We start from the raw sequence: 17,723 nt of genomic DNA, 5'->3' as shown, positions 1-17,723 counted from the left end.
GTCAAGTCTAGTCAAATAATTTATATAGCGCGCTACATACCCAGAGGGTCTCAAGGCGCTTGAGGAAGGGTGGGGAATTACTTATCGAATATCCAAGTTTTAAGTTGCTTTCTGAATGCTAGGTGGTTCTGAGTGAGGCGAAGGTGAATGGGGAGTGAGTTCCAGGTTTTAGCTGCCAGGTAGGAGAAGGATCTTCCTCCCATGGTGGTTTTGTTGATGCGGGGTACGGTAGCAAGGGTTTGGTTGGAGGAGCGTAGCTGGCGGGAGGGGGTGTAGAAGGAAAGTCGTGTGTTGAGGCATTCGGGTCCGAGTTCGTAAAGTGCTTTGTGTGCGTGGGTTAAGAGGCGGAATGTTATTCTCTTATTGACGGGGAGCCAGTGGAGGTTTTTCAGGTGACTAGAAATGTGGTCTTTACGCGGGATGTCTAGTATGAGTCTGGCTGAAGCGTTCTGGATGCGTTGGAGTTTTTTCTGAAGTTTTGCGGTGGTACCGGCGTATAGGGTGTTACCGTAGTCCAGGCGGCTCGTGACCAGTGCGTGGGTGACCGTTTTTCTAGTTTCGGTGGGGATCCAGCAAAATGTTTTTTTGAGCATGCGAAGAATGTTGAAGCACGATGATGAAACGGCGTTGATTTGTCTGTTCATCGAGAGTGTGGAGTCCAGGATGATGCCCAGGTTCCGTGCGTGGTCCGTTGGGATGGGTGCTTTTCCAAGGGCCTCTGGCCACCAAGAGTCATCCCAGGCGGAAGGGGAGGTGCCTAAGATAAGGACTTCTGTTTTGTCTGAGTTCAGTTTCAGACGGCTGTGTTTCATCCACTCGGCTACTTCTTTCATTCCTTCATGTAGGTTGGTTTTGGCGGTGTTCGGGTCTTTGGTGAGTGAGAGGATCAGTTGAGTGTCATCAGCGTAGGAGATGATGTTGAGGTTGTGTTGGCATGCGATGGTCGCGAGGGGGCTCATGTATACGATGAAGAGAGTGGGGCTGAGTGAAGATCCTTGTGGCACGCCGCAATTGACTTCAGTGGCTTCTGACTTGAATGGTGGAAGTCGGACTCTCTGAGTTCTTCCGGTAAGGAACGAGGTGATCCAATCCAGTGCTTTTCCTTGGATTCCGATGTTTCTGAGGCGTTGTAGGAGGGTGTTGTGACAGACTGTGTCGAAGGCTGCGGAGAGGTCAAGGAGGATGAGGGCGACTGTGTCTCCATTGTCCAGTAGGGTTCGAATGTCGTCTGTTGCTGCGATGAGTGCGGTCTCAGTGCTGTGTTTTGCTCGGAAGCCGGACTGTGAGGAGTCGAGGGATTTGTTGGTTTCGAGGAAGGCGGCGAGCTGGCTGTTGACGGCTTTCTTGATGACTTTGGCCGGGAATGGTAGGAGCGAGATGGGGCGGTAGTTTTTAAGTTCGGTGGGGTCCGCTGTGGGTTTTTTCAGAAGGGCGCTGAGTTCGGCGTGTTTCCAGCTTTCCGGGAAGTTGGCAGAGTTGAGGGAGCAGTTGATGACGTCTCGGAGGTGTGGTGCTATGATGGAGTCAGCTTTGTTGAAGATATGGTGAGGGCATGGGTCTGTGGGGGATCCTGAGTGGATGGAGTTCATCAGGCGGATGGTGTCCTCAGTGGAGATTGGGTTCCAATCAGTAAGGATGTTCAAGGGGGGTGAGGGTACGGCAGAAGGTTGGGTGGGTTGGTCTCCGTGTTGGTTGTCGAAGCTGTTGTGGATGTCTGCGATTTTGTTGTGGAAGAACGAGGCAAGGGAGTCGCAGAGGGTTTGAGAGGGAGTGATGTCGTTGGAGTTGGCTGAGGGGTTGGTAAATTCTTTGACGATGTTGAATAATTCCTTGCTGTTGTGGGCGTTGTTGTCTAGACGGTCTTTAAGTGCAGCTTTCTTGGCAGTCCGGATCAGTTGGTGGTGTGTGCGGGTGGCGTTTTTGAGGGCGTCCTTGGTGTTGGTGTTTGGGTCTTTTTTCCAGGCCTTCACAAGGGAGCGACAGAGTTTCTTGGATGTCTTAAGATCATCGTTGAACCAGGGAGCGGTTTTGCTGCCTAGTTTGATTTGACGTTTTTTCAAAGGTGCTAGGTTGTCGGCGCTATTGGTTAGCCATTGAGTGAGGTTAGTGGCTGCTTGGTTGGCGTTCGAAGGGTGGGCCGGGGGGTTTTGAAGAAGCGATGAGGAGATCTGGTCGATGGTGATTTTGTTCCAGTTTCTTCGCAAAGTGGGTTGAGGAAGGTTGTGGGTTGTGGTCTTTTTGTAGACAAAGTGAACACAGCTGTGGTCCGTCCAATGGAGAACTGTGGTGTGACTGAAGGAGATATGTTTGCTGGAGGTGAAGATGGGGTCGAGTGTGTGGCCTGTGTAGTGAGTGGGGGTGTTAACAAGTTGTTTGAGTCCGAGGTTGGCCAGATTGTCCAGAAGGGTGGTGGCGTTGCTGTCGTTGTTCTTTTCCAGGTGAAAATTGAGGTCTCCCAGTAGTATGTAGTCCTCGGAGGGGAGGGCGTGTGGGGTGATAAAGTCAGTGATGTCTTCACTGAATTGTGCACGGGGTCCTGGTGACCTGTAGAGGAGGGTGCCTCGGAGTGTGGTCTTGGGGTCGGTGTGGATCTGGAATTGAAGGTGTTCGGCGATAGCGCGGTTGGCGTCTGAGTTGGTTGAGATGCGGATGGAATTCTTATGGACGATTGCGATGCCTCCTCCTGTTTGTTTGATGCGGTCCTTACGGATGATCTTGTAGCCTTCCGGGATGGCAATGGTGATGTCTGGGGCTGAGGATGCGTTCATCCATGTTTCTGTTAGGAAGGCGACGTCCGGAGAGATGGTGTCTAGTAGATTCCAAAGGTCGATGGCGTGTCTGTGGACCGATCGGGTGTTGAGCAGGATGCATTTTAGGTGGTTGGGGTCAGATCTCTGTTTGGTGTTCGTGGATGAAGACTTGGTCTTGGTGCCGTCATACTTGCAGGAGATGCATGTGAAGGGTCCATGGGTGTGTCCAGGAGCGGCTTGGGCGCAGTTGGGGAGTCAGTCGGGGTTTAGGCCTAAGAGGGTGGAGGCGTCGTATGTAATGCGGGTGGTGTGGGTGGTACGGGGGCCAGGGGGTCTGGCGCTGGGCGCGGGCTTGGAGCGGACGGGCGCAGACGGGCTTACCTTTGGCGCACCTTCGGCGCGCATGGGGCGCGACCGCTGCGCGTGAACGCTGCGCGTAGGTCCATCTGTCATAAATGGATGATGGAGGGGGCGGAGCGAGGGTCGCTTAGCTGGGAGGCGGTAGCGGGGGGGGAGGGACTGGCTCAACAACAAAATGGCATCAGCACAACTAAAATCGAAACACAACGAGATTGGGACACAATCGCAGTATAGCGCTATGATATCAAGCAGGCACAATCGCAATATAGCGCTATGATATCAGGCAGCAATGTGGTACAGATCAAGCAGCAGGCAAAGCGATCTAAGCACAATCAAAAATTAAGCCAAAGCGCAGTGAGCAGTATAGGGCTATGAAATTAAGCAGCAGACAGCAGTGTGGCGCTACGATGTATCAGGCAGCAGGCAGCAGTAAAGCGCTACGATACCAAGCAGCAGATAGCAGTAACCAGTAAGTCTGGGAGGTCAGGGAGCGTGGGGAGCGTCCACTTCTGAGGAGGTCAGGGTGGTCACAGAGCTTGAACAAACGGGCCGGATCTTATCATTCAGTGGGAGGGTCGCTCAGCTGGGAGGCGGTAGCGGGGGGGAGGGACTGGCTCAACAACAAAATAGCATCAGCACAACCAAAATCGAAACACGACGAGATTGGGACACAATCGCAGTATAGCGCTATGATATCAAGCAGGCACAATCGCAATATAGTGCTATGATATCAGGCAGCAATGTGGCACAGATCAAGCAGCAGGCAAAGCGATCTAAGCACAATCAAAAATTAAGCCAAAGCGCAGTGAGCAGTATAGCGCTATGAAATTAAGCAGCAGCCAGCAGTGTGGCGCTACGATGTATCAGGCAGCAGGCAGCAGTAAAGCGCTACGATACCAAGCAGCAGATAGCAGTAACCAGTAAGTCTGGGAGGTCAGGGAGCGTGGGGAGCGTCCACTTCTGAGGAGGTCAGGGTGGTCACAGAGCTTGAACAAACGGGCCGGATCTTATCATTCAGTGGGAGGGTCGCTCAGCTGGGAGGCGGTAGCGGGGGGGAGGGACTGGCTCAACAACAAAATGGCATCAGCACAACCAAAATCGAAACACGACGAGATTGGGACACAATCGCAGTATAGCGCTATGATATCAAGCAGGCACAATCGCAATATAGCGCTATGATATCAGGCAGCAATGTGGCACAGATCAAGCAGCAGGCAAAGCGATCTAAGCACAATCAAAAATTAAGCCAAAGCGCAGTGAGCAGTATAGCGCTATGAAATTAAGCAGCAGACAGCAGTGTGGCGCTACGATGTATCAGGCAGCAGGCAGCAGTAAAGCGCTACGATACCAAGCAGCAGATAGCAGTAACCAGTAAGTCTGGGAGGTCAGGGAGCGTGGGGAGCGTCCACTTCTGAGGAGGTCAGGGTGGTCACATATGTGAATGAGTGGATGTGTGTGTAGATCTTGGAATTACTGAATAGGTGTGTGTGTGTGTGTGTGTGTACATACACACAAGAACAACATACCTCATATAGGGTAGAGGCATTTAAATATAGGTCACATTAGAGCATGCCTTCTAAAAGCACAGCCTGGGTAAGCAAGGTATTCATTTATACCATGTGACTTGCATGTTCAGCACCATGTATGCTCCATTAGCTACTGGGGATCCAGTCTTACTGGTGTTACGGGTAAGGTGGAGCTCTGTCACCCTCGGGGGGAACGTCATCACCAAGGACAAATGTCACATTCCAATGCCTCTATGTGCCGCCTGCGATGGTGAACTTCACTAGCCACGCCCCTCGCCTCTAGTCTGATAACTCTCTCCCCTGCCTCTTCTCCAAGGGCTGTAAAATAGCAAGAAGGCTGCAGAGCACAGAGCAGAAGGAGAGACTCTTGGAGTGACCTGAAGAAACATTCTGCAAAGATTTCCAGAGACCCAGACAGAAATTAACCAAATAGATTCTCCGGTGAGAAACAATATTAATGCTAGTCATGGAGAGAGGCTTCATGGGTTAACAATTGTGTTATCTGATGGGATGTTGTATTATCTCATTAGTTTTCTGATGGGATGTGCTATTATCCCGTTAGTTATGTGATTGGATGTGTTGCATGATGAGACGTATTAGCTGATGCATTATCTGATGAATTTTGTTTTCGGATATCATTCATTTATTTTTTTATCGGCTTTATTTTAAATTTTATTTGCTCCCAGATTGAAAATATTTAAAACATCAACAAAGATTCAAGGGGCCTGCACAGATGTGACGCCTTAGCAAATGTGTAATCAGATTGGATGAACTATCTGGTGTCCCATCTGATGCGGCTTATTACCTGGTGCTTTATCTCAAGCGGGATGTAATGGGAACCAGTGCTGATTTATCAGCCCTATTTTGTGACTGGATATACTAAGCATTCTGCTGCATTCTGGTACATTTAGGGGCAGATTTACAAACCCCTTGCAACAACTTTACGCCGCAGTTGCGTCACTTCTGTGAGCCAGAGGCATCGTAAACAATGCGCACCGTCGCAACATTTTTACAACGTGACACATCTAGGGAGATGTTTCACGTTGTAAAGCCGAGCTACATTTATACCTGTGTCACGTATAATATATGCAGGGTGGGTGTTCACACGCAGGAAAGGCTCGTAAAAGTGATGCAGTGAAATCTACAAGATTTCACGGAGTCACTTTTACGACCCCACTGCATCAAAACCTTGCGCCAGCTTGAAGCAGGCATAAGGAGTGTTGCAGCATGTTAGGAATAGGCATTCCTAACCATTGTTGGAGTTGGTTCATACTTGCAACACGACTCCAGCAATGCGCTGCCCTTACACCAAAAAGATGTGTCACGCATCTGTCCATCCTTGCGCCACGGTGCACTGCATTTTAAATGCGGCGCATCCATGGTGGCGCAAGGTTTTGTTTTACGTGTCACGATTTAACTGGCGCATCGCTGCTAAAATGCAGGGATGCGCCTGTTCTTGTAAATCTGCCCCTCAGTATCTACTCTGATGTGCACAGAGTGCTTTTATGGATAGGTGGCGCGTGATGGTTTCTTGGTTTCTCAGCTCTTTGATTTCAGTGTTGTATGCGAGATATCCGTGGCTGATTTATTAACAATTGGTTCAAACGTAATTCTGACTAGGCTGAAGTTATGTCTGTGTCCCAAAGGAAGGACACTGCAACCAATGTTTTAGCGCGTGTCATGGGTTCCTTCCCTGAACCTGTTAGGACAGTGAATAATCAGGGTTTTAAATGAGAAACGATCTGCTGCTTGTTCTACAAGTGTGGTCCTAGATGCCATCGTTTTCCCCCATTGGAAATTCCCTGGCAGGGTCCTGTTATGCTTCATTCCACGTTACCGAGATGTCTTCAGCAACCACAGTGGTCAGTAAATATTAGATCATACCATTGAAACATTTAATGCATCTCTCCTAGTGCATGGGCATAATTCAGATCTCAACCACCAAACTTTGGCTTGGTGGTGTCGTGTGGAGTTTGCCACTCCCCTTTTAAGTATGTTCAAAGGCTTCTTGTCCACTGCAGGATTCACCTTAAAGTTCCCTGTGTGGTAGCCAGCATCAGATATCACAAAACCCCTTCTAAAGGATCAAACATTCTATTTGTGTCTACACACGTACCACTAGATCGGCTATCCCCTCTTCACCAGCTGTTCACCACTTCCACAGACAGCAAGAAGGGAGGATCATGTACCCTCTCTGTGCTGGCCTCGACGCTGTAAAATAACCTTCCTTAGGTGAGCTTGTTTCATCTTGTCTCATCTCACCTTCCACAGGAAATTAAGTGCATGATTTTTACACTCTTATTTCAGTTCTTTCCTGGGCTGCCCAATCTCGTTCCATTAGTGCAGAGAATCCATGTCAGTGTAAAAGAGTGCTGAGAGTTTTTCTTTAACCCGGGAAAAGCCATCACTGAGGAAAGTGGCAGGATATGCGGGGGTTAAAATGAAAAATGTAATGGACTAAAGTTACATTGAGAGACACAAAAGTTTTTGTGACTTGTAGTTTAAGCTGTGTAATTGTGAATTGCAAGAAAATGGAGGCGGCAAAGTGTCATTCTCTTTTCTTTGTCATCTGTAATGAAATGTATCAATGGGTTGCAACTACTCCTGTGCTAAACTATTTTGTCAGTCTTCATTGTTTTATCTAATTTACAATCTGCGAGTGGCAGTTATGGGGGTGTAGGAGGGCGGTGAGTGAACCTATGGACCACTGCTTGCTCCCGTCATGTCCGTTTCACACTTTAGTGCCTTTATTTGCACTGAAACCCCAGTCCTTTTAAGGGACGGTGTCGCATTACTGAAACTTGGTTAATGTAGGGATTGAGGTCCGCTTTATCTTGCAGGTCCCTATACCTTTATTAACCATCTTTGCAACAATGTACATAATGCAACCTGCCTTATTAATATATCCAGATTTCTTCTCTTCACTTCGTATACTTTATTTCGGTGGACTAGACCATAAAAGTGTATGTGCAATAAAGCATACAAACATTGAAACAAACCTGATCAAATGTGCATTCCAATTAATAAATGGACAGAGTTAAAACATTTCTCAAGGTTCACATTATAATAACGCCAAGCAGTCCATCGCTGGAGGCATCTTTAGCCCCCTCCTACAGCATCATCACTAGCCTTCTACATCCCACCAGCAGCCAACTGAGTAAATATTTGCCCTCTGGGTCAAAACAATTATGACAAAAATCACTACACACATAATATTAGTAACACCTAAATACCGTTTAAAAAAGGTTTGAAAAGAATGAAATTTAAAACCATATAGGAAAAAAATTGCATCATCCTAAAACCATGAGGTGGACTTCAAGGACAACCTGCACGCACACCACATTGAGTTTAAAAACCGCGATACTGCAAATACAATTGGGATATGGGTGTTATATTTCAGGAGCCTAAATACATCTTCCCAGTGCTTGGACCCTAAATTTCTGCACAATTGGATTAGCCAGTGCTGCCTGGCTATTTTGTAACCCGGGCAAAAAAGAAAAATGTGTAGTTCTGTCTCTACCTCACAATTACAGGCGGGGCACCCTGGGAGGGTGGCGCCAGACCATTTGTTGGAAAATGCGTGCAGCGACAGAGTCCCATATCTAAATTGAATATATAATTTCCTGGCAAGAGCTTGTCGGATATCATCCAGGACAGACTCTAATGCAGATGTCTTCAATCTGTGGGGCGCGACCCCTGGGGGGCCGTGGAGTCCTGGAAAGGGGGTCACACATTTCCAGACCTCAGTTCTGCCAGAGTCCAAAACATGGGCTCTTCCTTTTGGCCAAGGACACTCACCCCAGACTCTTCATTTCAATCATTAAAATGCTTCAGCTGAAGTTATTTGAGTGCCATGTGCTGTGAAAAGAAGAGGCCTGGCAGACAGGTCTAACAAGCCTCTGTGTCAGGGTGGCTTCTAACCTGAATAAAATGTAAATGTACCCCAGGAGTTAATCTGCAAATGTGACGGGTGCCTAGGAGCGATTCTGGCTTTAATTGCTCTAATTACTCCAAGCACTGTGACAGCAAAGATGTTTTTCTTTAAGTGGTAGTGGAGAGAGTCAACAACAGGGCTGTGAAGTTATACAAAATAAATGCATTACTAAATTTGCGACCCCTGACCCCCCCATCAGGGAAGGCCGCTCTCCACTCTGCTTACTGATGCCCATCTTGGGCTACAGCTGTCATTTGGCCCTGCAGCTATTGTCTCCCCCTGTTAAACTGCTGTAACTTGTTTTTCTGTTATTGTGTTTTCCTTTTCCATTTTTCCAGCTGCGCCCACTCCGCCGCTTTTTCCCGCTGCCGTCTTCGCTGTGGCCCCGCCCCTTCAGCGCCCATTCGCTGCCCTGCTCCCACCTCCCAGCTGCTCCTCCCTCCCTATCCCCCTTATTTGTAGACCACGCAGCAGACGCGCGTAGCGGGTGCACCGATGGCGCGTCAAAGGCGCGCCTAAGGCTCGCCCGTCTGCCCCCGTCTGCGCCTGGACCGCACCCAGCAACAGAATACCAGGCCCCCGAAGCCACCACGAGACACCTCTACGACTCCAGCACCCTCCACGCACTCAGCGCCGGACGATCACGCACCTGCTGACAGGCCGCCCCAAAACGAACCCAAGGTCCCTTCTCCTGCCGGAACTGCAGCTTCATCAGCATCTGACCCGTTAACCCACCACTGAAGAACCCAACTTCCTCAGATGCACCCTGCTCAAGACCCGCTCCGCCCGCAAGCACGCCGTCGAACTCTGGGACCTACTCGACACCAACACCCAAGACGTCACCTTCCTGATGGAGACCTGGCTGAACCCCTACTCGGCACCCGACATCACCATAGTCACCCCGAAAGGCTACAAGATCACCCGCAAGGACTGCACCAACGGAATAGGAGGAGGAATAGCCATCGTCCACAGGAACACTCTCATGATCTCGACATACACCAACGACTCCCTCACCACCGCCGAACACCTACACTTCCAGATCAACACCAACCCCAACACCACCCTCATCCACAGACCCCCCAGACCCTGACCACAGTTGAGCGACTCCATCGCCGACTTCGTCAGCAGACACACCCTCACCTCCACCGACTACATCATCCTTGGGGACCTGAACTTTCACCTCGAGAACAACACCAACTCCAACTCTTCCACCCTGATCGACAACCTCGCCAACCTCGGACTCAGAGAACTCGTCACAACACCCACCCACTCCGCCAGTCACACAATTGACCCCATCTTCTCAGCAAGCTCCCACGTTTTCTTCAACCACACAACCAAACTCCACTGGAACAACCACTGTTGCATCCACTTCATCTTCTGGAAACCCACCACGCACCACCACACTCAGCAGATGCCTCACCCCCGCTGGAGCAGAGTCACCGAAGACAAGCTAACCGCTACCCTCGCCCAAAGCCCACCCGCAGACCCGACCAACCCCGACGACGCAGCCCGCAAACTCAGACAGTGGATCAACAACTGCGCCAACACCCTCACCCTGCTCACAAAGCCCTCCAACACCCACACCAGCAAGAAAGCCAGCTGGTTTGCCAAAGACCTCCAGGCATCCAAGCGAACCTGCCGAAAACTCGAAAAAAACTGGATCCGTGAATGAACACCGGAATGCTACACAGCCCACAAGAATGCCACCCGCAGGCACCACCACCTAATCGGATCTGCCAAAAGGACCTCCTTCAAAGACCACCTATATACCAACGCACACAACAGCAAAGAGCTCTTCAACATCTTGAAGGAACTCTCCAACCCCAGCTCCAACACCAACGACATCCCCCTTCACAAGACCTCTGCGACTCGCTGGCCATCTTCTTCCACTGCAAGATCGCAGACATCCACGACAGCTTCAACGCCATCACCACCCCGGCAACCACCGAGACTCTCGCTCCCATGGCCACCACCCGCACCAACAGCCTAATCTCCTGGACCAACATCAACAACGATGACACCATCAAGATCATGAACACCATCCATTCCGGATCCCCGGAAGACCCCTGCCCACACCACATCTTCAACATAGCCAGCAACACCATTGCACCCCATCTCTGAAAAACCATCAACAACTCCTTCGAGACAGAGACCTTCCCAGAGAGCTGTAAGCACGCAGAGATCAACGCCTTACTCAAGAAACCCAAGGCAGACCCCAAGGACCTCAAGAACTTCCGACCCATCTCCCTGCTTCTGTTCCCGGCGAATATCATCGAAAAGGCCGTCAACAAACAACTGACCAGCTTCTTCGAGGAGAACAGCATCCTGGACTCGTCCCAGTCCGGGTTCTGCAGCTACCACAGCACCGAAACCACCCTTACCGCCACCAACGATGACATCAGAACCCTGCTAGACAACGGAGAAACCGTAGCCTTCATCCTCCTGGACCTGTCAGCCACCTTCGACGCGGTCTGCTACAGCAAACTTGATACACGCCTCTATGAGGCCGGGATACAAGAAAAGGCCCTGGACTGGACCTCCTCCTTCCTCTCCGGCATAACATAGAGCGTCCGCCTCACCCCCTTCTGCTCCAAAGCCACCGGGATCATCTGCGCCATACCCCAAGGTTCATCCCTCAGCCCAACGCTGTTCAAGGTCTTTATGGCACCTCTCCCCCACACCCCCAAAACCAACCTCCACAAAGAAATGAAGGCCGTCGCCGACTGGATGAGGAACAGCCGACTGAAGTTGAACTCGGACAAGACAGAGGTGCTCATCCTTAGACCCACCTCCTCGGCTTGGGACAACTCCTAGTGGCCGACTGCACTAGGATCACCCCCAACACCCACCGACCACGCACGCAACCTAGGGGTCATCCTCGACTCTACCATCTCCATCTCGAAGCAGGTCAATGATGTCTCCTCGTCCTGCTTCAATTCCCTCCGCATGCTTTGCAGGATCTCCAAGTGGATCCCCACTGAAATGAGAAGACAGGCCCTCGTCAGCAGTAGACTGGACTACAGAAACGCACTCTATGCAGGAGCCCCGGCCAAACTCCTGAAACGGCTCCAACGCATCCAGAACTCCTCCGCATGCCTGATCCTCGACATCCTCCGCCGCAGCCACATCACACCCCAACTGAGAGACCTGCACTAGGTCCCTGTCAAAAAGAGGATCACCTTCAAACTCCTCACCCACGCACACAAGGCACTTCACAACACCTGACTAGCATACCTCACCAGCCGACTCAGCCTTCACACCCCCACCCACCAGCTACGTTCCGCAGACCGCACCCTCGCCACCGTCCCCCACATCTGAAGAGTGACCACCGGTGGAAGATCTTTCTCCCACCGCGCCGCCAAGACATGGAACACCCTCCCCATCCACCTACGGCAGACAGAAGACCTTCTGACCTTCAGGAGACTTCTCAAGACCTCGCTCTTCGAGCAGTAGCAGCTTCCCCCTCTCCCCCCAGCGCCTTCAGACCCTCACGGGTATGTAGTGCGCTTTACAAATGCTATGATTGATTGAATTCTAAATTTTGGAAGCTCCATTTTATCCGAAAACAATTTTCACAGTTTGTAGCAGTCTATTTTATAATGTGTGTAATGCAAGTATAAAATAATGACTTACACATTCACAGTGCTTTCTGTCACAGGCAACCTTGTAGATCTAAAAATACAAAAGTCACTATTCTACAATGCACTAGCCAAATTTAATTAGGTGGCTCTCTGGTTACACACAGACCTCTGCAGCGCATTAAACAACAGGGGTGTCATAATGTACTATAGTGCATTTCCTACTGAGTAACAACTTTTTACGTTTATTTTTCATTTAAGCTTCCCATTATTTTATATCTAGCTACATGATGGTGAAAGACCAAATAAATGAACAAAATATTTTGGGGTTGACTTATGAAAGGCTTGCGCAGCCAGAGTGTCAATTTATTTGAAGCTCCGGCAGCACTGCGTTGCCTTACTCTGCGTCAAAGAGGCCTTCCATGGGCATTAGGTGGGTGTTCCCACACAACACAGTTGTATTTTGACACTGGCCCAGATGTGCAAAACCATGTAAACTTGGGGCAGAGCCAAAACCTTAAGCCTCTCGGCAGCAGGTGCAACAAGGAGAACATTTTTAATTTCTCCTCGTTTTTCCTCTTTCCATGTGTGCTGCATTTTGCAGCACAGATAGAAAGAGGAAAACCCCTCTCAGGATTGTTTTAGTGCTGGAAGGGTTTCCTGCACAAAAACAATCCTGCCTATGTTGGTGTTAGGATGCAATGCAAGGGGAAAGGACAAGAATGCACCACATTTAATAAATAAGGTGTATTCCTGCCCTGTCACATTGGCATTGAGCAGCGAAGCAAGAAGCCTTATCACGCTGCTCTACGCCAATGCCTCATAAATAAGGCCCTTTGTTTTTAGCCACACCTTTGACCACACCCCCATGCTCACTGACCTTTAGTTGGCTAAACACTGTTTAATGTATTTCCCCAATTTAAAATGATTTGCTGTGGGAATTGGGGATGATTATGGTTATAATAACAAAAGGTGTCTAAAGGTCAGAGAGGATTCAACTATGTAAGCCGTCTGTGACACAACTGATAGGAAAACCAGGAAGTGATAGGAAAAAATGGTGCACCAAGGTGTCCTAAAGGCGCAACATAATAACTCTAGGGTGTAAAAAAGTATCCATCAGTTCCCACTGGGTACCGCCCTTGTCATCACTTGGGTTCTCCTTTTGCCCAGGAGAGTATGTTATCAGCCACTAGATGTTACTTTGACTGGCTCTCAACCAATAATGGCTGTATATGCAAGTGGAAAGTACCAAAATGAGTGTATATAGGGGTAACTGATTAGCAGTGCATAAGTGAAAAGGTGAAAAAGTGAAATATATAAAATTGGAGAGAGATGAGTAGAAGGAGAGTTTTAATATTTTCTCTCAAATCTTCTGTACTTTAAAAACAGTATAAAGTGCAACAGATTTAACAAAATATCTGTTTCTAAGGTCAACATGTTTCAGCATATGTGGCAGCAGTTTAGCCACTGATTTCATCAGGACCAGTGTGTTAGCTACTGCAAAATTAGAAAAATATAAACCATATCACCTGTTGGTTCCAGGTTATAATAGATATCCTCCAAAGTGCTGAGGAGTCGTGTCAAGGACAGGAAACAAGGAGAAAAAGAGAAACAAATTGTGGACATACATAACAAAATTGTCAATAGCACATCGTGCAATTTGTTCAGATTGTCATTAAAAAGAATGGACAATGACCCATTACTCAAAAGAAATATCCACTTACCTATTAGGTAGGAGGACAATGCATCACCCCAGCTGGCTGCAGCTCAGGTAAGTGGAGCACCGCTCTAATTAAAAACAATAAGGATGACCAGTCAGGGTATTAACATATGGTAATAGTTCAGAGATGATTTTTGCTAGTATCTCAGGTACAGCTAGTTCATAGCTAGTCATATGACGCTATTATCGCGTCATTCTTTTGAGAGATTTAGCCTTCTTCATAATGATGTAATGTGACTAAAAAGCGACTCTTTAAGGGTTAAAGTCAAGCACGCGATGCAAAGTAACTGCGTTGTAAGTTTGTGACAGTTATCAGCAGCGCTCTCAGAGTATCAAAAAAGCAAGCGTTACCTTGCATTCCAGCACGCATACTTAGTCTCAATTCATGGTTAGACCGGTACTGTTCCCAGAATTCTATGTACCCATTCACACTCTACCAGCTGCATAATGCTGCTCGATAGTGCTTTGTTTCCATCAATCAGAATCTGCATTTAGCCAATAGTTTAAACGGGCAGAGCACACTCGTGTTTAATAATCATTATCTCACTAAACACTCCGCACAAATCAACAGCGGTCTCAAGCGAGCGACGCCTGCTACTCGCAGCCCGGACTACTGTGTACCCATTCACACTCTACCAGCTATCTAATGCTGCTTGGTAGTATTTCGTGTTCACCAAACAGAATCTGCGTTTAGCCAAGAGTTTAAACGGGCAGAGCACTCTCACGCTTAATAGTCGGTATCTCACTAAATACTCTGCACACATCGACAGCGGTCTCAAGCGACGACCGCTACTCGCAGCCCATGCGTACTTGCATACACTAACCTGTCCGTCGGTTCTCCCGGGCATCACTCTGCGCTGTCTGGGGGAGTAACGGACTGTGCCAGGACCCCATCTTTGCGGCAAGCGTTTCAAGACACGTGATTCTCACGTCTCGTGTCCAAACTGCTGAGGATTCAGGGAAATGTAGTTACTCATTCCAGTTTCCCGTTTTTTTTTAGTAAAATTTTGAATTTTGATGTTACCAAGTGAGATATTCATTTTAACATAAAGCGATTTAAATTCATATGTGCTAAAGATCTCAATATTACTAATTCCTATACTTGTAAGGAACAAAGAGCGAGCTTGATTGATTAAGTTATACGCTCGTTCTGAATGCTTGTCAGCCTCGCGATGTAGTTTATTGTGATCCAAAGATAGTGCTTCGTTTCTAACAAACAGAATCTGCATTTATTACCCTAAAGTTCTATTATCCCTTGGTGCTATGGGAATGATCTCAAGAACTTTTGTTCTCTTATGCACAATCCTTTGGCAAGACAAGTAAGTCAATATTGGGCGAATGATACTAAAAAAGTCTGTAAAATCACTATTCTTTTGCAATGTAGATGGATCCAGATTATGCGGGTGCTGCTTTTTAATACCTTTCGTGAACATTTAAGGGCCATCATAATAGATGTTAACCAGCCTAGCAGGCAGTCAGAAGTAGATCTTATCTAAAAGAAGCTTATTTGGTCGTTGCTGGACAATCATAGTAAATATCTTGTCTAAAAGGGCTCTTTTGATTGTTACTGAGTAGCCTTAGGACATGTTAAACTATATAACAAATAGTCAGGGTGAATAGACTCTTGAAGATCTTGTCTAAAAAAACGACTCTTATTCCTATTGACTGTTATATTTATAATGATCCTCATCCTACAACATAATGATCAAAGTTCATTAGATAGTTGGACTATTTTTACCTTGACATCCAAGGTATATCCTCATTAAGTCCGTCTTTGTTGCTGTTTAATTTATACACCCATTTTTGCTCTTTAGAGAACAGATATTTGCTGATGTCTGACACATCTTCAGGTATGAACGGCTGTTCCAATCCTGTCCAGGTGAAGTCAGTAGGGCTGTGCCCAACCTCTAAGAATTGGGCTGTTAGGCGGGTCGCTTGTTTTCGGCACCGAACATTACTTTATGTTCCGATATGCGCACCTTAATCCTCCTGGTAGTCATGCCCACATACCGCAATTGGCATGAACATGTGTTCATATAAATGAGGTTCTGACTGTTACAATCCGTAAACTTTTTTTGGTGCTATGGTCGGTCCGTGCCTATGTCCACACTCAATGATTTCGACGTCTGGGGACATGCTGCACATAGGCCACACGGATGATGCCCTGCTACTGCCAGTAAATCCCAGAGCGTGCCAACTGTGCGTGGTGTCTTGCTCTTTGGTCTCGTGTGTACGAGTTTATCCCTCAAATTGGGTCCTCTTTTAAATGCAAAAAGAGGAGGAGGTAGCTGGTCTCCCCCGGTATTCAAGATAGACCAATGCCTTTGGACAATTTTCTAAACTTGATTAGACTTTGTGTTAAATGTATTAACAAAAGTCATTCTTTTAGATTTTTCTTTCTGTATAGATGGTTCTAAAAGAGCTTTGCGGTTGTTATTAGAGGCACGCTTCTTGGATTGGCGTATGATCTTTTTTGGGTATTTTCTAGCCCGTAGCTGATCTTCCAGATTGAGCGCATGTTCTCTGAAGGCTTCTTTGTTGGAGCAGTTTCTCTGGATCCTTAAAAATTGGCCATAAGGCAAATTATTCCTGAGAGAGCGCGGATGTCAACTCTCATAGCTCAAGAGTGAATTGCGAGCCATAGGTTTCTTATATAGTTCGGACCCTAAGCCATTAGGTGTCCCAATGATCAAAAGGTCCAAAAATGCAAGTTGGTGTGTGCTATGCTCTACCGTGAACCTTAGATGAGCATTGCCTGTGTTCAGCCATTGATGGAAAATCAGGAGATCTTCTACTGACCAACGCCAGATAACAAAAATCTCATCAATATATCGCTTTCCTGTAAGAAGCGATTGAAAGAATGGATTCGTGGGAGTCAGAACAAATTGCTGTTCAAAATGATGCACATATAGGTTTGCCAGACTGGGAGCAAAGACACTCCCCATACTGGTCCCAGATGTTTGTAGGTAAATTGTGTCTTCGAACCTAAAGAAGTTCTCTTTCATTGCTATTTGGGCAAGGCTCATGATGAAATGGACTGGTGTGATATATTGTAAATCCCTCTGCTCTAAAAGACTGCCTACCACTTCCAAAGTGTCATCTTGTGGAATGGAAGTGTATAGGGATTCCACATGAAAAGACACAAGGATGTCTTTAGATGTGTCAAATTCTATATCCGGGAGCAGTCTTAAAACATCTTTGCTATATTGAACAAATGTCGGCATCCCTTTCACCATTGGGCTCAGAAAGTAGTCCACAAACGTGGACAAAGGTTGTAAAATAGAGCCAATCCCTGGTATTATAGGGTTTCCAGGTGGAGGTCTTTGTGGCTTGTGAACTTTTGGTAGCACGTAGAAATAGGGCATGGTCGCTTGTGTAGTCTGCAGGAACTGAGCTTCCTGTGATGTGATCCAGCCCTCTGTTACCGCCTCCTCTACTAGATGACCAATGGTGTTCATTAGTCATTCAGTTGGATCTTCTGTAAGTGGAAGATATGATTTACTGTCTTGTAATTGTCTAAGGCACTCGCTGCGATAGGTAGTAGTGTGAAGTAGGACAATGGCCCCACCTTTGTCCGCTTGTTTTATTGTAATGGTATCATTTGTTGTCAGGATACATAATGCCTCTTGTTCTTTCTTAGGTAGGTTGACAAAGGGTTTATCTTTAGTTTGATAAAGTTTCTTGACGTCACTTTCAACAGCTTGCTCGAAAGTGAGGACCTTAGCAGGCAACCCAACTGTAGGTGGATTGTTAGTAGAAGGTTTTTTTAAACCAGTGTTCACGTTCAGGAGTTCAGACCCCTCTTTTGTTTATTTGGAAAAAAAGAAGTGTAATCTAATCTTCCAGAAAAACTTA

The 17,723-nt window shown here is 47.5% G+C and overlaps 1 protein-coding gene across 2 annotated transcripts in view; it reads left to right on the top strand.

Annotated features, from left to right (window-relative positions):
* The first annotated feature begins 4,961 nt into the window (after positions 1–4,961).
* The window catches only part of LOC144825146 (uromodulin-like), a 479,921-nt gene continuing 467,159 nt past the window's right edge, over positions 4,962–17,723 (top strand). For both annotated transcript variants that reach the window (XM_078684017.1, XM_078684016.1), the window contains exon 1: positions 4,962–5,077. The gene's annotated coding sequence lies outside the window, so the exon portion shown is untranslated. The remainder of the gene's footprint in view (positions 5,078–17,723) is intronic.

This window comes from Lissotriton helveticus, chromosome 3_1, assembly GCF_964261635.1.
Source record: "Lissotriton helveticus chromosome 3_1, aLisHel1.1, whole genome shotgun sequence".
Taxonomy (NCBI): domain Eukaryota; kingdom Metazoa; phylum Chordata; class Amphibia; order Caudata; family Salamandridae; genus Lissotriton; species Lissotriton helveticus.
The sequence above is the reverse complement of the archived record's forward strand: the minus strand, read 5'-3'. Positions and strand labels throughout refer to the sequence as shown.